General features: G+C 50.7%; 1 protein-coding gene across 3 annotated transcripts in view; it reads left to right on the top strand.

Moving 5' to 3' along the window:
- Positions 1 to 17,204, top strand: part of PKNOX2 (PBX/knotted 1 homeobox 2) — a 296,299-nt gene that overhangs the window by 225,133 nt on the left and 53,962 nt on the right. The window lies entirely within an intron of this gene.

The following is a 17,204-nucleotide window of genomic DNA, read 5'->3' as shown; positions in this document are numbered from 1 at the left end:
CCCAACACAGACTAGTAAGTATTCCTGTCCTCCCATCACCTTGGCATTGAATCCTCACTAGTGCTGTGCTGGGCACAGGCGAAAGAGGGTAAATTATAAAGGTAATGTGTGGGCTCTTGCCAGACTCTCTGAAAACGGGAACAAGAAACCAACACAGAGTGGTCAGAGCTTTAACAGAGACAGCTTCAAGGGGGAGGCAGTATTCAAGCTTGATCTTGAAACCTGAGTAAGACTGCTCAGCTGGAGGAGAAATGGGAGGGGTGGGGGCTTCCAGGCAGAGGAGAGCCTGGTGAGTTCCCAGCACAGCCGCTGGCCAGAGCAGCTGGGTGTGGGGACACAAGGCTGCTCAGGGTCTATCAGTTCAGCTGTGTGGTGGGCTTGTGCCTTTGTGGGCAACAGAAGCAGGGACAGGAGAGTGATATGGCCTCTGAAATGCGATGGGGTACAGTCATCACATCTCATTTAGATAGTGATCAACATGCTCCAAGTGCGGTCCGGACTGGCAGCATCGCATCCCCTGGGAGCTGTTTGGCGACACTGACTCTCAGGCCTCACTTGACCTCGGGATACCTGCTCTGCTCTTTGACGAGATCCTGGGTGATTCATGTGCCCACTGCAGATGGGTGCCCGACCCCTTCCCAGACTCCAGGGGGCAAGGGCATGTAGCGAGCACCAATCTTATTCTAGAAAGACCCCCAATTAGTGGTGTGACAAAAAGCTTCTGGAAACTTAGACTCGAGTCCTCCCTCCTCCTGGGACTCATCGCAGCATTGATTTCATGATAGAACCTAATCACTGGTTTGGCAAGAATAATGAGACAACCCATGTCGGCACCCGGCTCCACGTCTGGCACAAAGCAGACGGTTCTCCATGTCCCATCAACGGGACCCACGTGCTCCATAGCCCTTCCCAAGACCCCAGGGTCATGCCCCACCCAGGCCCAGCCGGGAAGTGGGCTGCCTCCCACTGTCCATCATGGCATCACCTGATGTATGGAGGCCCAGAAGGTCCTTCAGCCAACATGTCTCAGCTTCGCGGGGCGGGTCCCCTCACAGCCTGTGGCATTTGCACAATAGTCTCTACAACTGTCTGAAGGTGAAGAAAAAACATCGAGCTGATGCCACCAAAGAACCAGCCAAACATGGCTGCCCAGCCTCTCAGGACAACCGAGCAGACGGACGTCAGCATCCTTGCCCGGTTCTTTCCTCTGCAGCCCTTCCTGCCCCAGGGCCCCAGGGTGTCTGTCTCCCACAGACACACCTCTCCCATTAGTGCCAGTCGCCCTCTCCACAGCCCTTGTTGGGGGCAGGGCAGGGAGGAGGAGGGGGCCCTGCCTCCTGCAGGGTCGGGTAATTCTAATTAGATTTGCCTGCCTGGGGCAGCCGGCCGCTCCAGAGCTCATCAGGGAGTCGGCATTTCATGTCAATAAATGTAACCAGACCCTTTCCACGGAGATTAGTGCCCAGCTCTGACTTTTGGGCACCCCCTCCAAGGCCCCTCCCAGATCCACAGAAGAATGGAGGTGTGGGGGAGGCCCCTCCCTGGCCAGGTCTTCAGGGCGGCAGGAGACAGTGCCAGGAGAGGGAGGGAGCCCGTCAGTGCCCTGTCGCTTTATTTGTGTGTGAGGATGTGTTAATGAAATGTGCTGGTTCCTTCTGAGGTGTAAGCTGGGTGTGTATGTGTGTGTGTGTGTGTGTGTGTGTGTGTGTGTGTGTGTGTGTGTGTGTGTGTGTGTGTGTGGTAGGGGAGAGGGGAGGTAGAGCCGTCTTTAATTGGATCATACCAGAGCATCATCTGGGCTAATCAGCAAGGCAACCAGGAGCTCGGGCTCAGATTAATGATTGCAGTCTAATCCAAGCAGATCCCATGATTAGATGCACATTGCGGGTAATTGTGTTTGTGGCCCGTGAGCAATGCCGAGCCTGGGTCTGAGGAGGGGAGGCCCCATGGAGTGGGGACCGCAGGTTTGGACCCAGCTCAAAAATCTCCTTCCCCAGGCCCACCTCACCCCTGGGGTTTTCACCTCACAAGAAGTCAAAATTTAGCTTGGACCACACCTCCCCGCCCCCTCCTCCAGTGTGGGCTGTGGGCTGGATGGTGTTAGGTGGCTGGGAACCTGGGGCTTGGCTTGCCAGCAACCACAGAGATGGGCCAAGAGGGTGAGGTTAATCCGGCCTTCACTCTCGCTCCTCCCCTGCAGTCTCCTTGGTTCCCCTTTGAAGTGAGTGGGTTCCCATGGAAACCATGATGTCCTGGGGAGCAGAAGAGTGGCAGGAGCTGGGCCCGGCCAGGTGCAGTGGGGAGGAGGGGGACTCTGCTAAGACCATTCTGCCAAGGCTGGGTTCCTGCCTCTGAGGCTGAAATCCTGTCTGAGGACCCAGGAAGAGGCCCACCAGGCACATCAGAAGTTACCTGCTAGTGACAGGAAGTGCTGGGCTAGAGGTGGGAACAGTGACAGAAGGGTGGGGGCAATTCCACCACGAAAAATGCCAGGGAACTGAATTGTGAATCAGATGGGCAGGGTGAGGGGGCTGCAGGGCCCTGTATTTCTCCTTTGTGGCATTACTCGCAACTGAATGGATTGTGTTAATATTAGTTCTGTTTCCACTGCTAGATCGTTACCTCCGTGAAGACAGGGTCTATGTGTTTTCAATGATTTATCCCCAGTGCCTTGCACAGCACCTTAGAGCCTGCAGCCTGGACGAGTGTGTACTAAATCAGAGCTGGTTGAGTGGATTCCTTAAACAGGCGAGGAAGGACTGGACATATCTCAGGGTTCTAGGTTGGGCTGCTGGCAAACTGGTCCTGGGGGGAGTGGGACTGGGAGAGCCCTCACTGTAACGTCCGTCAATCTCCATGGTGTGACGGCATCCACCACGGCCCTTTTCAAGCTGCAGTGTGATGCTGCATGACAGAGCTGGGAAGAGAAGTACACAGATGACTCCCACCAACCTCAAGTACAAACCCCATACAGGAGCCAAGTTACAGGTACCCAGTTTTACCAGCTCCTTTATAACTGATTGTACGGGATGGATTAGCCACAATTCTGCACTCCTTGGTCCTGTCTGGTCCAGTCCTCAGTTTCAAATCTTACATGGTCTCTCTTAACAAATTAATCCTTAGAATAAGACCTAGCATAGAATGAATGCTTTCTCTCTGTGTGTGTTAAATCGCTTCATTCGTGTCCGACTCTGCAATCATATGGACTTTAGCCCACCAGGCTCCTCTGTCCATGGGATTCTCCAGGCAAGAATACTGGAGTGGGTTGCCATTTCCTCCTGCAGGGGATCTTCCAGACGCAGGGATCGAACCTGTATCTCTAATGTCTCCTACATTGGCAGGCAAGTTCTTTACCATTGGCGCCACCAGGGAAGTCCTGGAATGCCTTCTAAGTGTGTGCAATTGTGATCTTTCACCTCAACCCCAATGCACTGAGGTTTTCTCCTTCCTAGAATCTATCCAGCTCCATCCAGCTCTCAGCATCTGCTTGAGCAAAGCCCCAACTTTCCCACTTTCCCCAAGGAGATGCCAAATGTGTCCTGGTTTCTCTGTTAATGAGCTAATTTGCTGCAGCTCCAGAAACTTGTCATCAAACCAGTCTTCTGCCCCCTCTAGTTTCTCAGCGGTCAGTCTCGGCCTGTCCATGCAGTGTTTGTCGTTCTTCCTGTTGGTCTCATCTCTCTGTAAACCACGCTCAGAGTTTCTGCCCACGTGGACCTTGCCACGTGGGACAGCTCATGCTGAAGTCCACTTCTAGTGCAGTGAAAGCAATACTCATTCCTAAAGCCTTGTTTGTAATCCATTTGTCCTGTCACACGCAGACTGGATCACTCTAGACTCCACTCTTGTTTAGGGAAAAATCAGAACAGGGCATTGGGCAGGTCACTCCCTTGAGGCTGTCCCTCGAAAGGTCACTGAAGTTCAGGCTTGGTCCTAATGGTCCTGTAGCTAGAGGGGCAAAGGTCATAGAACAACCATGCTGGGTGGCAGGACGAGCTCTAGAAATGGATGTAGTGGTAATTAATTTGGTCAGCTTGCGCAAGTTAGTTTCTCTGAGCCTGTTTTCTCAACCATAAAAAAGGAAATAGTCATAGCTAGACTAAAATGAGATGATGTTGTGATAGGTAACACACAAATCAGTGTTGGCTGCATGGGATGGGGTGAAGGTGGGGGTTTTTTGTTTCTTTTTTTAATGGTGAAGCTACTTTTTAAAAAAAAATTTTTTTTTATTTTTGCTGTGCTAGGCGCAGACTTTCTCTAGTTGCGGCTAGTGGGGGCCATAGTTTCGGCACTTGGGATTCTCGTCACAGTGGTTCTGCTTGTTGCAGAGCATGGGCTCATGTTGCTCATGTTGCAGGCATGCAGGCTCAATAGTTGCGGCGCATGGGCTCAGTTGCTCCTTGGCATGTGGGATCTTCCAGGACCAGGAATTGAACTTGTGTCCCCTGCATTGGCAGGCAGACTCTTAACTGCTGGACCACCAGGGAAGTCCTGAGATGGGGGTGTTTTAAACAGAGGGGCCAGCTCGGTCCCCTTGGCCCTTTCAGTACATGAGGCATCTTGTGCGTTTAGGGAGGTGAAATTCAGGCATCAGAACAGGGCTTGGGGACCTCAGTTGCCTGGGTTTCCATTCTGTCTCCACCACTGGCCTCTAAACCTTTCCGGGCCTTTCCTCATGTGTCAAATGGGACTGAAAATAGTGCCCTCTCCTCATTAGGCTGGTCATGAGGATTAGGTGAGATAATACCATAAAGTGCTGGAGGAAGAATCTGGTACTTAGAGAGTGCACTGCAGGCATTAGCCGCTATTAGATGTTTCAGGAAATGAAACAGGGGTTGGTGGGCTAGAAGGTGACTGCTGAGAGGCGAGACAGCAAGAAGCAAGACAGGAAAGGGCTCCCAGTTGAGTGCTGTTCGCACTGCAATTTGGTTAAACATTTATTGAGCTCTGCCATGTGTAAGCATCGTGTCAAGTTCCAAGAGGGATTCTGAATTAGAATGGATCGGTCCAGGGAGTGGGAGGAAAATAGGCGTAGGAAGTAGCTAGAGTATAAACTTGGCACATGGTACGGGCTCAAAAAAGTATTTGTGGAATTGACTGCAAGGCCCCTGGCCCATGGTGCAATGTGGGAGTGTTGCCTGCTTTCCCAAGGGAGATGAAGCCCAAGGGAAATGGTAGCCAAGAGGCCTCTCCTGGGACTGGGACCATGGGTGGGATGAGAGGAGTCCCCCAGGGCTTGAGGCTCGGCTGGGGGGCTGGCTGCCGTGTGACCGACCTCTTCAGCAGCTGCCTGGCCAGGACCCTGGGAACTGGCACTTCCTGCTGAAGTGTCTTTGAGGGAACTTGTCCACCTTGTGACCAAAGGGTGTTTTGTCTCCAGGGAGTCGACCCTGGGGCTTAACCCTGTGCCTTCCCTGGCAGAGGGCTGGGTCATTCCTGGAACGTGCTGGGCGAGGTGGCCTGAGGATGGAAGAGGGTAGAAGTTCAACCATTCCAAACCGAAGAGTCAGGACCAGATGCTTCCAGACGAGTTGCTGGGAGCAGATGTTCCAGGCGGGGTTTTATGGGCTGGGGCTCTAGCAGACACTCCTTGCTTTTGGAAGCAGTTGGATTCACTGGCATCCGAGAAAACATCTCAGCTGTTGACTACAGTCAGGGGAGTGATCCTGCCGGAGCCGTAAGCTGAAAGTCAAACCGTGCTCAGTTCTCCCCCAGGCGCCAGGCATCGCCTGCTCCCTGCCCTTCCTGCCAGCATCTTGAAGGCCCCCGCCCCTGAGCCCAACCTCCGTACACGCTGCTGGCAGGCACAGGGACGCCGGCTGCCTGGCCCTGGGAGCAGGTGTGTTCAGAGGCAGCAGCTCTGGCTGCTTCTGCGGCTCACCACCTGGCCTAGGTAGAGTTGAGAAGTCCAGATACTCCCTGAGACCAGGCACAAGGATGAGAGATCCAGGAGCCCCGAATCCCAGTGGCTTATTCTCACAAGGTTATGTTAGGATTAAAGGAGATAACCAATGCTCACAGCTGACAGTGCTTGGCACCAGGCAGGGCTCCCAATGAATGGTGGCCACAGTTGTGAGTAGTGAAAGTGGATCAGGCCCCCTTCCTAGCAGGAGGATGACAGTCACTGGGCCTCCTGCTGGTGCAAATGGAGTGGGATGGGAGCCGGCAAGCTGGGGCTTTGAGGGCTCGTGTGGCCCATGGCTTCTCACGAGGGATGGACTAAGCTAGTGTAGCCCCCCTACCTTTTTAAAAAATATATATTTATTCATTTATTTTTGGCTGCTCTGGGTATAAGTTCCTGTGTGTGAGCTTTTCTCTAGTTTCGGTGAGCAGGGGCTACCCTCTAGTTGTGGTGCACAGGCTTCTCATTGCGGTGGCTTCTCTTATTGCAGAGCACGGGTTCTAGGCATGCAGGCTTAATTGCTGTGCAGCATGTGGGTCTTCCTGGACCAGCGCTTGAACCTTTGTCCCCTGCACTGGCAGGCAAGTTCTTAACTTCTGGACTGCCAGGGAAGTCCCTAGCCTTTCTTTTAACTAAGCCCCACTTTCTGATTTTCCCAAGCCACTGGACCATTTTGTGATCAAGTGAAAAGAACATAAGACTAAGACTTCAGACTAAGTTCTGACTCTACCACTGAGCAACCCACTTAACCTCTTCAGATAAGCTTTCCTACTCCATAGAGCAGGCATCATATGAGAAAATGAAAGATCTATAAAAATGTCAAAGCCTTCTTCAACACACAAAAATATTACTGTGGGAAAAGATTCTTTTGGGAACTCATTTGATGAGGCACCCTTGTGCTGCAAAGGTCCTAATGCTCAAAGGGTAAGTCTGGCAGCTCAGTTCTGTGACCCCAGAACACCCAAGACTCAAGGACAGTAGAGAAAAAAGGGGAGGACGATGAAATGATTCTAATAATGGTTCAAAAAATGGTACCTGGGAGAGGGGAGAAAGCACAAAGTTTGGATACTCAGGTTTAAATCTCAACTCAATCACTTATTAGCCTGATGATGTAATTATTTAACCACATGGCACCTCAGTTTGCAAATCAGTAAAGTGGGGATAATAAAAAATATTGGGTGTTTCAGTGCAACAAGCACATGAAATGTGACTTACCAATTGCCACCAAATGTGCATGGGTGTGTCACTACCAGTGACCAAAGCAAAATGGATAGAGTTCCCCTTCCCAAAGCATCTCTTTCCCCAGGGCTTTTTCGTTGGGGACTGGTTGAATCTCTGGGGACTTGGATAGAGGTTGCCTCTTAGTAGCTGCCTAACTGTGGGAAAGGTACTTGTATTTTTTTCTCTTCCTGAGTTTCCTCCCCTTAAAATGAAGGGGCTGAACATGAAAAAGTCAGGAGATAACAAGGATTAATAATAGTAAGGATTGGAGAAAAGGGAATCCTTGTGAACTGTTGTTGGGATTGTAGATTGGCATAGCCACTATAGAAAATAGTAGGGAGGATCCTCAAAAACATTAAAACTAGAATGACCATTAGATCCAGTAATCCCACTTTGGGGATCCAAAGGAAATGAAAACACTAACTGGAGAAGATATCTGCTCCACCACATTCAGAGCAGCATTATTTAAAACAAAGAGACACAGAAACAACCAAAGCGTCCATTGACGGATGAGTGGGTAAAGCAGTTGTGGCATATATACACATGTTCAGTCATTAAAACAACAACAACAAGGAAATCATGTCATTTGTGATAACATGGAGGGACCTTGAAGGCATTATGCTAAGTAAAATACATCACCAAGGAGGACAAATTCTGTGTGATCTCACTTATATGTGAAAACCAAAAAATAAATAAAAAATAGCTTAGAACAAAATAGATCAGATTTGTGGTTACCAGAGGTGGAAAGGAGAGGTAGGGGGCAATCCTGGAGGGTAGTTGAAAGGCACAAACTTCCAGAGAAAAGGCACAAACTTCCATTTATAAAATAAATAAGTACTAAGGATGTAACGTGGGACTTCCCAGGTGGTGCAGTGGTAAAGAATCCACCTGCCAATGCAGGAGACACAAGAGATGTGGGTTCAATCCCTGGGTCAGGAAAATCCCCTGGAGGAGGACACGGCAGCCCACTCCAGTATTCTTGCCCGGGAAATCCCATGGACTGAGGAGTCTGGTCATGGGGTCGCAAAGAGTCCGACACGTCTGAGCACACACACAGCAATGATAAGGGATGTAATGTACAAAACGATGACTATCGTTAACACTGCTGTATCATATACAGGAAGGTTAGGAGAGTCACTTCTAAGAGTTCTCATCACAAGGAGAAATTTTTTCCCTTCTCTCTTTTTATCTATCTGAGAAGATGTGTGTGAGCTGAACCTATTGTGATGATCATTTCACAATCTATGTAAATCACACCATCATGCTGTACAGCTTCAGTTTATACACTGATGCAATCGGTTATTTCTCAATAAAACTGGGGCAGGGGGGTGGGCGGTGCCAGGAATGAAGGGACTATGACATAAAATCCTAACAGGTTTCAAGTTTTAGGTTCTTTGTATTCTTGCCCTTGTAGACTAGCCTTAACAATTTGTGGAGATTTCACATTTCCTTTTTTTTTTTAATGTGTCAGGGGGGAGGAGTGTGTGTGTGTGTGTGTGTGTGTGTGTTAAAGGGATGGAGACAAAGCAGACTCCGGCCTGCCCTGGGCCCCACCCTCGCCAGGGATGGACCTGTCCGCCCACCTGCCGGGAGGAGAGCTGGTTGGAGCCCAGGAACCCAGCAGATGCAATTCCAATTTAGCAACACGAAGAAGTCCTCTCCAAGGCAACCCAGGCGAACACACCGCCCACTGGGCAGGGCTAAAAATACACCCGCATGGTTTCCACGTCACACCTGAAGTAAAAATACATCCAACCGGGAGCTGCTGGCTTGGTCTCCCCCACCCCGCTCTGCTCTCTCCATCTGGTCTTTCGAGGGGAAGAGAGGCGAGGAGAGGAGGCGGGCTGGCTAAGCTCTTCCTTCACACTGGCTCCTCTGCCTCCGGGACCCTGGCAGCCCCCACCCCACACACCCCCCGGCAGAGCCCAGAGGAGGCGGGTCCCTTTGTAGCAGCCAGAAACTGCCAGATGGCTGTAGCTGGTCTGGGTACCTCAGAGGAGGGAGTGGATTCTGAGCCCAAAGAGCTTTAGGCTTGGGTCTCAGAACCCCCACTTGCTGCCTGTGGTCACCTCATTCATTCATTCCTCCCCATGCATTGATTCATCAAAGATTTATCCACCTTCCGCTGTGTGCCAGGCAGTGTGCTTGACACTGGGGAATTCAGAGAGAAAATGAGATTGTGGATCAGAGGAGCTCCCCACGAAGTGAGGAAGACGGCTGAGCACAATCAACTGTAGTCAGTAGAGTTTAACAATCGTCTTAAGGGAAGGAAAAATAAATGCTTACTGGCAATGTTTTTGGTTTAAAAAGAGGGTTTCAAGTTCTGATGAGTTATACTTTGCCTCTCCTCCTCCTTCTCTTTCTCTGCCTCTATTTGAATTGACACGTGGGCTTGTTTCCCTGCCAAATGAGTCAGTGGAGATGGAATTATACATTTATTGGAGCGGATAGCATCGACGTTGCTCTGAATTAAAAAAAGGTGCCCCCACGCCATTCCAGGGAAGTAGAACAAGCATTAATTGACAGCTTCCTAAGTGCCAGCCACTCTGTACTATCCTTCCTTTTCTCCTTGCGATAACCTTTATGGTAGGTGGTATCATCCCCCTTCTATAAAAGAGGAAACTGAGGCTCAGAGACATTCAGTCACTTGCCCCAGAGTCATATAGTTAATTATCCGTCTCCAGAGACTTTGCTGGTTTCAGACCACCCAGCCCACTGAATTTGTGAGGTCAAAGTAGAACCCCCACCTTCAAGCACATCTCAGTGGCAACTCAGAGCGGGCAATGACTTCTCTTGCTGGAGAGACCAGTCAGGGAGCCTTGGTACTAGGGCTGGCACTCTGAGCTAGGCTATTAGGAGAGACCTAGGCACAGGTATTTCAGGTGGAAGGAACAGCAGGGGCATGAACAGCCTGGTTTACCTGAGCTGGTGAAGGGCGTGATACAGGTACAGGGGGCTGGGGGCCACCTGCTATCTGCCCAACCATCACGTATTCCTCTGAGTCTGTCCATTAGTGCTGAAAAGAAACCTGAGGCCACACTGTGAAGTGCCTCATCTGATGATGCTGACTCTATTTCATCAACATCCAGGAGCGATGTCTCTGTATTTCTCAGACTGACTGCTGGTAATGGGCCTTCTGCAGATGCTGATTGCAGCCATGAAATTAAAAGACGCTTACTCCTTGGAAGGAAAGTTATGACCAACTTAGATAGCATATTAAAAAGCAGAGACATTACTTTGCCAACAAAGGTCCGTCTAGTCGAGGCTATGGTTTTTCCCGTGGTCATGTATGGATGTGAGAGTTGGACTGTGAAGAAAGCTAATCGCCGAAGAATTGATGCTTTTGAACTGTGATGTTGGAGAAGACTCTTGAGAGTCCCTTAGACTGCAAGGAGATCCAACCAGTCCATTCTAAAGGAGATCAATCCTGGGTGTTCATTGGAAGGACTGATGCTAAAGCTGAAACTCCAATACTTTGGCCACCTCATGTGACGAGTTGACTCACTGGAAAAGAGTCTGATGCTGGGAGGGATTGGGGGCGGGAGGAGAAGGGGACGACAGAGAATGAGATGGCTGGATGGCATCACCGACTCGCTGGACATGAGTTTGAGTGAACTCCAGGAGTTGGTGATGGACAGGGAGGCCTGGCGTGCTGTGATTCATGGGGTTGCAAAGTGTCGGACAGGACTGAGCGACTGAACTGAACTGAACTGGCTGTGAAAGGGGCGGGGCCATCCAGCAAATTGGCTCCAGGCTATTGACTCTGATTCTGTAGTCCCAGTGACCTCTGACACGGGACACTAGAAATAAAAGGTCACAACGACAACGCCAGCCCCTGGGTAGTTTCCAGGGTGGTGGGCCTTCGGCAACTTGAGACCCCCACTGTTTGGGAGACTAGGTTGGGTGGCTGGTGAGCTGGTCGTGTCACTGCTTGCCTTCCTTCACCCCGCCTCTCTGGCCAGTGACTCATGTCCTGTGCAGAGGTCTGACCCTGACCAGGCTCTAGTCCCTCTGCCTCATCACTGTAAGCCTCCACATTTTGGGACTCCCCTGGCAGTCCAGTAGATAAGACTCTGAGCTCCCAATGCAGGGGTCAAAGTTCGATCCCTGGTTGGGGATTTAGATCCCATGTGCCATAACTAAAGATCCCGCATGCCGCAGCGAAAACCCAGTGCAGCCAAATAAATAAATATTTTTAAAAAAATAAAAACCTCCACCTGGAAATTTTCCTCTCCCACTCTACATTGCCTCCTCTGGGACGGTCCATTCTTAGGAAGTGCCTGGGGGCTCTGACATGCCACCCCATCCCCATCGGAGGCAGCAGCTGAGGCTCAGGGAGGGGTGAGCAATGACGCTGGGCTGTGAAGGGAGCTGCAGGACAGGCCCGGGAGCTCCAAGGTCAGGGAGTGGACAGCCAGGCAGGCTGCCACACACATGGCTGGACCCATAATTGAGGTCTGCAATTCTGGCCAAGGTCACAAGGGGAGGGATGGCTGAGAAGCTCAGAAGTGACGGAGTGGCATGACTGTGAATCACAAGGTTTATCACCCAGAAAGGGAGCTCAGTGCTAATGTCTGCCCCTGCGTGTGACCATCATCTCCCCTCCCCCAGCCCAGGGGGCTCTGTTTCTCTCCACCTATCTGCGCTCTTTGCATTGCAGTCTCTCGGAAGCGCTATTCAAAAAACTCTTTAAACTGAAGCCTAGTTGATTAACAATGCTGTGTTAGTTTCAGGTGTTCAGCATAACGATTAAGTCTTATATATATATTCTTTTTCAGATTCTTTCCTCTTCTAGGTTATTACAAAATATTGAGTAGAGTTCCCCACGCTGTCCTGTAGGTCCTTGTTGCTTATCTATTGAAGCTCTGTATTTTTGCATTCTTTGTTTTTCCTGTCTCTGCTTCTCTGTTTATGGTCTTCTGAGTAGAAAGAAATGTTAAAAAAAAAAAAAACTTTAAAAAATTCAGGTTGTCCAAGGAGGAAGGAAGGGAAGCAGGAAAAAGGTCTATTTGTCTTTCCTTGAGTCTTTTAACAAAAGGCAATGAACTTCAGCCTTAGAAGGGAACTTTCAGTTAGATGTGAGTGTAAAAATTACCAAGGAGGTTGGGGCCTCCATCCCAAAAGGTCTTTGGAAATGTTAGTGAGACCTATCGGGCCATCTACATTATGAACATCTGTCTTGAGACAGGAATGAATAAAATGCACAGCTGCCCAAGATTGTGCTCAGAAGCTTCATCAGAAATGTGTGTCCAGTGTCGGGGGGTTTGGGGGGAGGACCTGGATCACTTTGCTCTCAAGAAAATCTGGGGCTTTGCTGAGGGGGTCTTGGCCTCTCTGCTGCTGGAGGGAGGATCACATTCAATTCTGCAAAGGACTTAGCCAAGATCCTGCCCAGGTTATGGCAGGTGGGGTGTCCCCCAGGGGCAACCCCACACATCCTGGCCCCAAACTGAGCATTCTAGACTGCCGAATTTGGGCAGTGTAGAAAAAACAAGAAGGCAGAAATGTCAGAAGTAATTAAACCAAATGATGGCTTAAACCCCTGTAGAAATCAACACATCCGGTTTAATCACCTTCTTAAGCTAGCACAAGACTGCGGGTCTGTGGAGAGGGGTTCTTTATTTCTTTGGATCGTTAACAAGAAGTGCGTATCTTGAGCTTGCTTTTGGTTCAGATCCTCCTGGGGAGAGGTCTGATGTGGGTGGAGGTGGGGTGGGGGGCGGTGGTGGTGAGGACTCAGAAAAGAGAAAAGAAATAATAAAATCTTATTTGAGATCATCTCTCGTCCCCCGTGCCCAGCTCTGTCGGCACTCGGGGCGTCCCGCCCTCCCAGCACCCAGGCAGAGGCACAGTGCTGAATGTGCTAAATCAGGCCATTAGAGAAATTCATTTCTCTTTATTAGTCTGTGTCAAATCCTTTTTATTAGTGGCTGGAAACGACCTCTCTTCTGCAGTAAAATGTCATGCCGGTTCACTCCTTTTATTTGTTCTGCACCGACGAGGCTCAAACTCTCCCTGAATTAGTGTGGTGAGATTTATTTCCTCCAAATTTTGAACGGCTTAAGAGAGATTGGGGTGGAGGGGGCGGCCAGGCGGGAGGCAATGCGGGGAGAAGAGTGGAGAGGGATTGGGGAGGGAGAAGGTGAGCTCTTCTGGAGGTCAGGTGTCCTCAGCTCTTCGGAAAGAAAGCCTAGTGGCCATCTTTCACATCTCGATCGTCAGCATCTGGGCTCTGGAGACCAAGTCTCCACATTTCTGCTTCCAGCCTCTCAAGGGTACTGATCCACAGTGGGCGAGATCTGGACAGTGGGAAGTGAAACTCCTTAAAACTCATTTTCTAGTTGAAGAGGGCGAAGCTCAGGGAATGTCAAGAATGGCAGCATCAGTATCCCATCCATAACTGGAAATCTCCCTTCCCCATCCCATGCCTGGGTCAGACTGGCCATTCGTGTTCTGGGTAGCTAATGTGTCCAGCTCCCATGGTCCCTGCCCTCGCCACTGTGTCCTCCACGCCAGGGCTAAAATAGGGCTACTGGAAAGGGCTCCTTGAGGGTGGCTTTTAGCCTCTTCCCCAGCTTTATGGAGTGACATTGGAGGGTATCTTAGAAATAGAAGTCAACGCTTAGGCAGGTGTAAGATGGGCCACTGAGGAAGGGGCTGTGGAGTGGGCTGGGAACAGCCTTCTAGATACCCATAGCATCAACACAGCCATGGAACAAACAGCTGAGTCAATGGAAGACTGAACTTGCTTCTTGGGGCTGGCCCAGAGTGTCTCAGCAGCCACCACACTTGGGGTTAGCAGGCAGCCGTCCAGGTGATGGAAAGATCCAGATGGATAAGCAGAGGAGCCACAGGCAGCCCCACCAAATCTGCCCGGGGGTCATGTGAGAAGCTGTGGGTTAGCACAGGTGTCACCCGAGCTCCTAGGTTCAGGGATCCTGGCATCAGGGTGGGTGTTCCACCCACAGGTGGGAGGGTGGGATATGAAAGGAGGATTTGGGAGCTGAAAGTACTGCTCAGGTCAGGAGAGGCTGGGGAGAGGGGCCATGGCAGCCACCAGGAAGCCTGCTCTGGGCTCCACGGGTGCTCGCTTCACTTGCAGGACCAGGAAGGAAAGAAGGTTTTCTTCTACTGAGACTTTACAGAAGTCATAGAAAACACTTCAGGGTATGCTTTCGTTTCTCTCTCTCTCTCCCTCACACACACATACACACACACACAACACACACACACCACACACACACCACAGCAGGGAGATTTGAACCCTCCTGGTGAGAGGTTTATAAGATGGAGCAGTGCTAGAGCTCTGCCTTGAAGGTGCACACTGTCCCCCAGTGGAAGGGACAGAGCCTCCACCCCAGTCCCTGAAAGCCCGCTTCACTGTGAGCCCTGTGATCTGCAAGTTAACCTCTTGGACTTCATCTCCCTCCATTCGCCTGCCTTACTCCAGCCACACACGCCTGGACTTTGTTCCAGACACATGCCACACTCATTTCTATCCCAAGTGCCTTGGTCCTCTCTTGCTTGGAACGCCCCTCCCTCAGACCTCTGCCTGAGTGCCTCTTCATCGTTGGAGGCTTCACTCAAATGCCACCTCCTCAGAGAGGCCCTCCCTGACCACTCTCGTCTCCGAAGGGGCCAGGACGGCAGCCGAGGAGCCCACCTCCTGATGCCACCCCAGCCCCAAGGCTGGCGGCTGGGAGATGTAGCCACTAGCAGCTCCCTTTTCCCCGCCCCACATGCCACACTCACTGTGTACACAGAACGCACGATGCTCGCGCACACACTGCATACAAATAACATGTAGCACACACACTGCCTATAATACAAGGCACACGCACAGTGTAGCACACGCTCCCTGCACCCCAGCTCCATGCACACAACCCGTATGTGCATAGTCCCGCAAGACATAACACCACGTGTGCACACACACAAAAGCACCCAGGACAGTCCACTGACACGCCACTCACACTTGCTCTCGTTGACAGCCTACATTCAACCCAGGCGCACATGCATGCACGGACACCGACACACACACACACACACACACAGACCATCCCCTCTCCTTCCAGCAGCTGCCCACCCTCCTTCCAACCCGTGAGAAAGGAACGTGCAGTGACCAGCGGCTGCCATGGGTTGGGGGGGTGCGGGGTGCACCCCCACCACCTGGCACGATGCTGCGGATTATTAGTTCCTGGTAATTTAGTGCCCTTGTACGGAGTCGATTTGTGCCTTTCATTCCTAATTGATCTAGTGGCTGTTTAAATGGCAGCAGGCATCTGTTGAGAGTAGGAAGGTTCATAAGGCGCAATAATTCATAACACCGTCTGGAATTTGCCTTTCATGTCCCTCAGCTAAACCACTGCAGGGCTCTGCTTAAATCACAGCCGCGGAGGCTTTCTTTGGTATTCCACTCAGGGCCGGGAGAACCTTGCATTAAACTGGGATCAGGTTAGATTAGACTATAATATGCTGCGGTATTAGTGGCTGCAAATGAAGGCTTAGACTGGAGTTTAACCCCTTCACCTGGTTTTCTCTTTGTCTTCAGCGGCTGGCTGAGCAAACCCATTGTCTTCCCACCAGCTTCCTGAGGGGGCTGAATAGATCTTCTAGCGATTTGGGGGCTGCAGATAGGCTAGCCTCAGATGTTGACCCTTTTTTCTCTCCAGACTATCACCCAGCCTGCAGCCTTGGAGCCCAGCTGTTTATGCATCAGCTCCCAAACCAAGGGTCAGGGCGGCAGTGTCCGGGCACAGCTCTGCCAAGCCAGGCGGCTCATCGGAGACAGGAGTTCACCTCCCCTCCATGCCCCCTGCCCCTGAGCTTGGGTAGAATGACCAGCAGGTATGGGTTTGGGTGTGGATGGGTCTCAGCACTTTCTGCCTTTCTGTCCAGAATTATTAGAATCCCAGGATGGGACAGGCTCATAGGGGTTCCCCATCTGCCTACAAACACTCTGTAGGCTGGCTGTTCATTTCTTCTTGGCGTGGTTAATCACAGTGTTCCTGCTGGAAGAAGCGTAGTGGGTTTTCCATTTCAAGATTTCTTGTGCTTTCCAATATGGTAGCCACTAGGCACACATTGCTATTTAAATTAAAATTAGTTAAAGTCAGAATTAAAAATTTAAGGTCCTAGGCAAAGCAGGCATTTTTTTAACTTATTATTTTATATTCAAGTATAGCTGATTAACAAGTTGTGATAGTTTTGAGTGGATAGCAAAGGGACTCAGCCATCCATATACATGTATCCTTTCTCCTCCAAACTCCCCTCCTATTCAGACTGCCACATAACACTGAGCAGAGTTCCCAGTGTTCTACATTAGGTCCTTGTTGGTTATCCATTTTCAGTACAGCAGTGTGTACATGTCCATCCCAAACTCCCTAATTATCCTTCCTCCCATTCTGCCCCGCTGGCAGTCAGAAGTTCATTTTCTGTGAGTCTGTTTCTGCTTTGTAAGTCAGTTCATTCGTATCATCACAGCAGCCATATTTTAAGTGTCCACTGGCCTCAGTTAGTTAGTAGAGACTGTAGAAACTTCATCATTGCAGGAAGTTCTGCTGGGCGGTGCTGGCTACAGCAGCCCTGTTGGCAGGAGCCTGGGGACCAGGCCTGACACATGCTTTCTCCTCTCCCAGCAAACAGATTTTCGTCAAAAAGAAAGGAGCCAGATTTCGTGGTCCCAGGGGACTTCAGTGAGAAGCCAGGGAGGGATGTGTATATGCTTTGGGGAACCACAGTGGGGAGAATGGGGCTCCAGAGTCCAGTGTCAACACCCATGTAAGCACACACGCAGGTGCTGGGTGTGAAGACAGAGCTGTTCACTCAGGCTGCAGAGAAATGAGACTGAGATGCACTTATAAGTGCAAATGACATCTCACACATAACATACATGTGTATTCAACAAATGTTTATTCGGATCACATACCACTGCTAGACTCCAGGCAGAGAGTGGAGAATACGATGGGCTTGCTTCCTGCCCTCATGTAGCTGACAGTCTAGTGAGGAAGGCAGGTGGTAAGGCAAACAAGCCAGGTCTGTGTAGGTTGCAGGGTGGGGCAGTCAGGGCAGCTTCCCAGAGTTG

The sequence above is a fragment of the Moschus berezovskii genome, chromosome 25, assembly GCF_049115385.1.
Source record: "Moschus berezovskii isolate FMDL1 chromosome 25, NW_MosBer_1.0, whole genome shotgun sequence".
Lineage (NCBI taxonomy): Eukaryota > Metazoa > Chordata > Mammalia > Artiodactyla > Moschidae > Moschus > Moschus berezovskii.
The sequence above is the reverse complement of the archived record's forward strand: the minus strand, read 5'-3'. Positions and strand labels throughout refer to the sequence as shown.